The sequence below is a fragment of the Quercus lobata genome, chromosome 4 (genome assembly GCF_001633185.2).
Source record: "Quercus lobata isolate SW786 chromosome 4, ValleyOak3.0 Primary Assembly, whole genome shotgun sequence".
NCBI lineage: Eukaryota > Viridiplantae > Streptophyta > Magnoliopsida > Fagales > Fagaceae > Quercus > Quercus lobata.
Window position 1 is genome coordinate 21,336,166 of NC_044907.1, and position 6,854 is coordinate 21,343,019.

The 6,854-nt window shown below is 34.1% G+C and overlaps 1 protein-coding gene and 1 pseudogene across 5 annotated transcripts in view; both read right to left on the reverse strand.

The window, feature by feature from the left end:
- LOC115983794 (putative disease resistance protein RGA3) overlaps nt 1-6,854 on the reverse strand; it is an 82,472-nt gene that overhangs the window by 9,834 nt on the left and 65,784 nt on the right. The gene's annotated exons all lie outside the window — the stretch shown is intronic.
- On the reverse strand, nt 451-5,166 carry LOC115984829 (annotated as a pseudogene). Its single transcript, XR_004090556.1, has 10 exons — nt 4,990-5,166; nt 3,792-3,896; nt 3,553-3,695; nt 3,366-3,462; nt 3,209-3,255; nt 2,272-2,471; nt 1,846-1,912; nt 1,495-1,695; nt 1,219-1,412; nt 451-1,128 (listed from the first exon to the last, which is right to left on the reverse strand). The product of XR_004090556.1 is annotated as a retinoblastoma-related protein-like (transcript).

Genomic DNA, 6,854 nt, shown 5'->3' on the forward strand with positions numbered 1-6,854 from the left:
AAAAAAACCAACACAAAAAAGGCTCTTTTTTTTTTTTTTTTTTTTTCAATAAAACCAATTTACTACCATTTTCAACCCATACATACCGGTGTCTAATACAATATATGAAAAGACACGTCTTTCTATTGGCTTTTGTTGGAATTAGTAGGGGTGTACATGCATTTGTTGGGTTAGGTTGGATTTGAGTCCAGGACAATTTATTTCTACGAAGCAATTCTCCTGAAAGCTTAAATTGTTAAGAGATGATAAATTTATTCACTTCATCTAAAACTCTCCCTTCACGTGTGGGCCATTTGAGCTGCCATTGAGTAGGGGTCTAACGCATGAAAATTTAAATGGGAGGTGAGGCGATAAACAAGGGATTAAACTAGAATATCTTACTCTAAAACCATGTTAAATTACCAATTCTTCAAAAGGCTAAAACTATTTGGAGATGATAAATTTATTCATTTAATCTAACTCTTCTAATGAATTCAAATGTCGCCTCAATTTTCAGGCAGGATTCATCATGTCTAATGAAACTTTCAATGACCTTGCTAAGATCGAAAGCTGTAATGCCAGTCCTCTCCAACACTGCAGGAAACAGCATTGTAACAGTCTTATGTGTTGCCAGAACAAGTTCAGCAGAACAGGCAAGCATACATCTATGGAACCTCTCATTAGTAAATAGAGCTGTCAAATTACTTGCATGCAGTATTTGGGCCTCTGCTCTACAAATTGCTTCCAATACCCTATGATATAACTTGAGTGCTTCAAATTTTCGTTGTTCTGCCCGAATGATGTCCATGAGATTTGCAGATTACAGGCTTGTAGACATACGATGCTCTCCCTGAGCAGTACTTGGAAATATAGCAAACAATATTATTAGTGCCCTTGAATCTACTTCCTCTGCTAATCCCTATCAAAAGATGCCAGGAAACGCTTCAGTTCCTGTTAGGGCTTTGATGGAAGTGGTGAAATGACAGTACGGAGCCACTTTGCAGTTGTCATCGCTGTGCTTACAGGCATAGCTACCATCTTTGAATTAGAATCCCCAATATTTCCATTTGCATGAGATGCAGGAGAGTGCTGAGGAGAGAGTGGACTTGTAATCGTCTTAGCCAGTGAGGCTATCAAATCAAATTTCCTCTAAATATAATAATAAATATCAATATTGAACATATTTTCTTCCACACAAATTGACATCATTTGCACTTGCATTCTTCATTGAAAACGTACCTTCACACCACTTATATTCACAGAACCTCCTGACAAGCTCCTTGAACCAAGTATATTGTCCTCATCATTAATGAAAACCCTCTCATCCAGTTTGCCCTTACTACGAATTGCACCATCATAATCCTTTTCTAAAATACCTAAACTGGATGACAAAGATGAGTCTGCCAGTAGATTTTCAAAATATGTCAAACCATCTGCATGGGTATCAAAATTTCAGAAGCGTCTCCTAAATTATAAAATCAATATATATATATATATATATTTATATAAATGTACCTGTGTCGATATTCTCTAAGTTTCCAATTATACTGTCTACACTCAGATGCTGGTTGTGGCTTTTTATTCAATATATATATATATATATATATATATATAAATTATTGGCCTTTTCCATTGTTTTCCTCAACTCATCTTCTGATGTTTCATATTTGTTGCAAAGTGATGCGAGGATGTCTACACCTTTGCTGTCTTTCTTAACTGAACCACACATTAACACAATCAGCACAGATGAAGAAGCAAAATAAGGGATCAGATAGCCATGAATCATGTAAAAAATAGACATCTCTTCTGAAAAAGAAGAAGAAATCATCTAACAAAATCTGCTAAAAGGGCTAAATGAGGAATTACAAAATAGTTGAGAATCATCAAATTTGAAATTTCTGAAGCAAACAGGAACATGAATAATTAAGATAGCCTGTTACAGATTTCAATAAGCAGTAAGAAAACACTCTTTTTGGAAATGTTGTTTCTACATTACCACACAATCTTCTAAAAAGGTAAAAAGTATAGCCAAAAATTATTATCAACATGGTCAAATTGTCAACCATAATGTACAATATACAAAATCTTTAGCTTTAATTGTTTTCTAATCCTCCATCTATGACGTTCGTTCATGTTGCCGCACAATCTAACGACAGCGAAACTGTCTCCACTCATAAGCTTCAGAATAGCAACATTTAAAATAAGATACATAACATTTCATGCCCCTAACCAGAACAACATCCCAAAACTTTACAAAGCAATGGAATTGAGTAAAGCAGAAAAATGACTTACCAATATGGAAACCAAACCATTCATGCAAGTCACCAAGTCCTTAAAAACGGCTGATCGCATGTACGCAGAGTGCCAGAAAAAGCAACCATCCAAGACGGTGGTAGTCTGAGACATAGCCAGATGCACTAGCAACAGTGGACTGCTTATCAACATTTGCTTCAGTTGTCAAGAAAAATTCCCGGATTGCACGTTTGTAGGACCTTGAATTATTAATGTGTAAGATTATTATGCCATTTATGCACAAACTCAAAAAATTATTAAGAGAGAAAGTACTGAAAAACACAGTTGTGTATTGCAAAATAAGAAAGTTTCATCATATGCACGGTCAAATTCAGATGCAGAAATAGAATAATAATTTTAACATATAAGAATAAAAAAAATATCACTAGAGCTGTTGAGTTCCTCCAAAGTAATTAGTGGAGCTCAAAGAAAAGTCAAAAGCTTTACAAAATCCAATCTTTGACATAAAATTGTCTCCATATACCAAGCAAGTACCACCGTGTGGCCACCACTGCCCTAAACAACCTATTGCCACCTTAACACAGTTTGCCAACCCAATCTACCATGGCAAACAATGGCGATCATCAATGTGCACTACCACTTCCACCAAAAGCATTAATTTCAATATGGACACTCAATACTTCAGCACACACATCATGACTACTAAAATACACAAATAAAACTAAAAAGATTTGCATGATCTCCACTAACATAAGAGCTTCTGGAAGTAGCTGTATTAAATTGCATCCTGGTCTCATCCTTCTTGCATACAATATAAAACAGTAAAACCAAATCAAGCAAAAAGAAAGGGATTAAAACAGAAAGATGTGGTGTACTCAATGGAGAAGGCAAAATCTTAAACAAAAAGTCAATTGATGATGCAGCAGATACTAAAGTCATTACTTCAAATAAAAGATGAAAAAGAAAAGATACGCACTGGCTTAGTAGACTCAAGTGCACAAAATTGGCCTGCATCTCTTTTGCCTGATTGGAGAAAAATGAAAACAAAACCATGAATAAAAGCCCAAAGAAACAGACACATATTAAAACAATATTTTTTTAATTATAGGCATAAATTGCTGTCACCCCAATACCTCAAGTCCATTCTCCCAATCTGCACCATATACATTACTCAAAGTTGGACCAGCCTTGACAACAAACTGAGGAAGCTCCTTGAAGAAGTCCACAATGCTATGAAAAACAAAAATATGAGGATGACCCCGAAACACAAAAAAGCAATCGATCACAAAATAAAGGAAATTTGAATGATCAGAAACATACTTCAGCTTCACAGCTCTCAATATCTGGCATAACGTATATCCATTACCATCAGACCCTTGCTGCTCACTATCCCCATTCTTCTCACTTAGCCTTTTAATAGAAAACAGAACAAAAGCAAACCAAAACCTTTCTGCTTCATCAACCTGGTACAGACAAAACACAATTCTGTTAGTTCACATAAAGACCTTTCCTCACCTTATCTTCACATTTATGGGACAATACAAACCAATAACACATACCGTTCCGTTGCCAAAAGCTGAAACATTAGTCTGTAAAAGGTGTTTGGTTTCCTTCAACAGCTTCATAGCTTGTGTGCAAGTATTCTCATCCAACAACATTCCATTCTGTCATCAAAACCCATATTAAATTCACAGAAAGCCCACATTTTTTTTAATAACATAAAAATATAGAACCAACCCGCCAAACCCAAATTTAAATATAACATTACTAACAAGGAATGAAGAGAAAAATAAACCTTGCAAGCCTAACTTCATAGAAAACTCACTTTTCGCTTATAAAAACTGAGGGTACGTTTGGTATACTGAATAAGAATTACGATAGAAATTGTAATTTTTATTACTAGGAATAAAATGTGTTGTAATGTAATAACTAAATCTATTCATTAGTTTGGTTGTGAGTTATAACTTTAGAATGAAACTTAACATTTATTTTAGGAAATTTCTTACTCATGTAATTATATCTCATTAAAAATTGTTATTTTTAAATCTAAGAGAGATATTTGTTATTTTTTATTTTTATAATTTTTAGATGTATATGGAAAGTTTGTTTATTTGGAAATATATTAAGTTTTGAAATTATTGCTCTTACTAAGGAATAACTAATACAACCTTTTAAAGATGAACAGTTATTCCTCATTTTAAAAAATAGTTATTCATAAAGAATGATTATTCATTGTAATAAAAACATAACCAAACTAAAGAATAACTAAACCATATGAATAACTATTACATTATAGTGTTTATTACAGTCTACCAAGCATGCCCTGAGTAATGCCAGGGAAAGCAAGCAGTAAAAACTACAAACAAATAAAGAATTGAACCGCGCGAACCTCAATTTAAACGCATACAATGAAATATAACATTGCTAACAATGAACTAGAGGAAAAAAAAAAAAAAACCTTACAGAAGTCGGAGAAAAAGCTAATATCACTTAAAAACTTAAATTCCCAAAGTCAATATTCTGAGTCCACAAAACCCTTAAAAACTCAAACCTTATAATCCAAATTCAAAAAAAAAAAAAATTTACGGAATTTCTATAATTAAAACTTAAAGTATGTAAAAAAAATAAAAAATAAAGCAAATTTCGAAAAAAAATGAAAATTCTTTCTAATTATCAAAAAAAAAAAAAAATCACATTGAAGAAAAATAGTATTAACAAGACTGAGATTTTAACCAAAAAAAAAAAAAAAAAACTTACGAATTTGGTATAGATCTGGTGGATCTCTCTGACCTAAACTGTAGGTATGAAGAATGAAGATACGAAGCCGTTTTTGTTCAGATCGAAACCAGAAATAGGGATTTTTGGGTTTTTGTTTCTCTCTCACACTCACACACACTCTTTCTTCAGTTCTCTCTGAACCCTATCTATCTTTGTTATTTTTTATTTTTTTCCCTCTAAATTTTCTTTCTCTTCGTTTCTTTCTCTCTCGTCTATTTTAGGGATTTTTTTTTTTTTTTTTGGTGAAACCCTCTCGTGTGGGTTGGTCTCGCGCGGGAAAAAATCCACACATGGATGATACTTATCAGTTATCATCATCATCATCATGGCCGACACTCATACATGCATGAGTTGCCCAATGGGGTTCTGACACGTCATGTGGTTTGAAGGTTAGGTTTTTTTTCTTCTTTTGTTTTGGTTTCTTTAGTCTCTCTTATTTACCGCCAAAATTTTCTCCGTTATGGAGAGGGAGAGTGTGTTATTGAAGTCTATCGTTACGGCGAGGATGACGGTGACTAACGGAAGTGTTTTTTGGGCTTGAAGTTGGAAAAAGCCCTTTGGTTATGAACTTAGTCTGGGAATGTGAAAAGGGGGCCCAGCCCAAACTTGTGTGAGCAATGGAGCCCAATGGGGTCGGTGCCCTTTTTTTTTTTTTTTTTTTTTTTTCTTTTGTGGAGAATCTCTAAAGCTCCAACTACTGTTTTGATATACGGCTATACTCAAATTTATACTCATTCCATCCCTATTTTGTATGCAACTTTAAAATGGTATTTTTTTAAACACAAAAAAAAAAAACTTTAAAATGATATGATTATTATCGGGATGTTTTTGCGACAAAGGCCAAAATTCAAGAACGGGCCCAAAATTCCCCTTGAGTTTCTTATTTGTAGATAGTCAAGCCCAGAATTCCAAATGTATGATGAATAAAGGCTAAGAGTGATTTAACAAGAAATAAATCGAAACTACAATAATAAAGATGCTAAAATACACTTAGAACTTTAGGCCTAAAACTTTGACCCATAAACAACTAGAAGAAGCAATTGAGTGAGTTCGTGAGAGGGAAAGGGAAAGTTCCTCTATAATAGTATTTCCACCCCCCCAAGCTTTAGAATAGTGAGAATCTTTGTTGGTTGAATGAGCTTTTATTCTAAAGTTTCAACTCTAAAGATAAAATGTAGCTAATTCATTTTGAACTGATGAAGGGGGGTATATAGTAAGTATTGGGTGTGTTTAATGACTGGTTTTTAGCTAATGGCTAAGGCTTTAGACCTTCAAGATGTTGAATAAGGGTAATGTTTTAGTTAGCCTTTGCTTGGGTAAAGCCATAACATGCTTTAATCACAATTAGGGAAATATTTTGACCAATTTTGATTGGGTGTTCTTCCCCAACCATTTCAATTCATTGGGAAGATGTTCTTAGTGGTGTCCAATAGCCAAGTTCAGCCAAGGGTGCTAGCCAAGCTTTAGGGGCTAAAATTGGTTGGTTAGAATGTTCAGCCACACATAGCAAGAGCTAGAAACCTCTAATTGGGTGAAAATTTCGGGTATTAGACCCTTTCCATGAGCCTTAGGTGATGCAAATGTCCCTGCCCACTTTACAACACGCATGACTTGGGCTCATGCAAAAGACACAAAGAAAAGTTAACTCATGCTCTCCAGACCACACTCTCTCAACTTCTCCTTATATCATATGGATCTAGGCCATGCTTAAAAGAACGAAATAAATTATAATACATGAATTAAGCCCAACATAAATTAAACTCGGCCAAATTGGACTTGTAGAAAATGTGTCGTGAAAACGACCATCAACAATTATTAATTATAAAATCAAAAATTCTATAGCA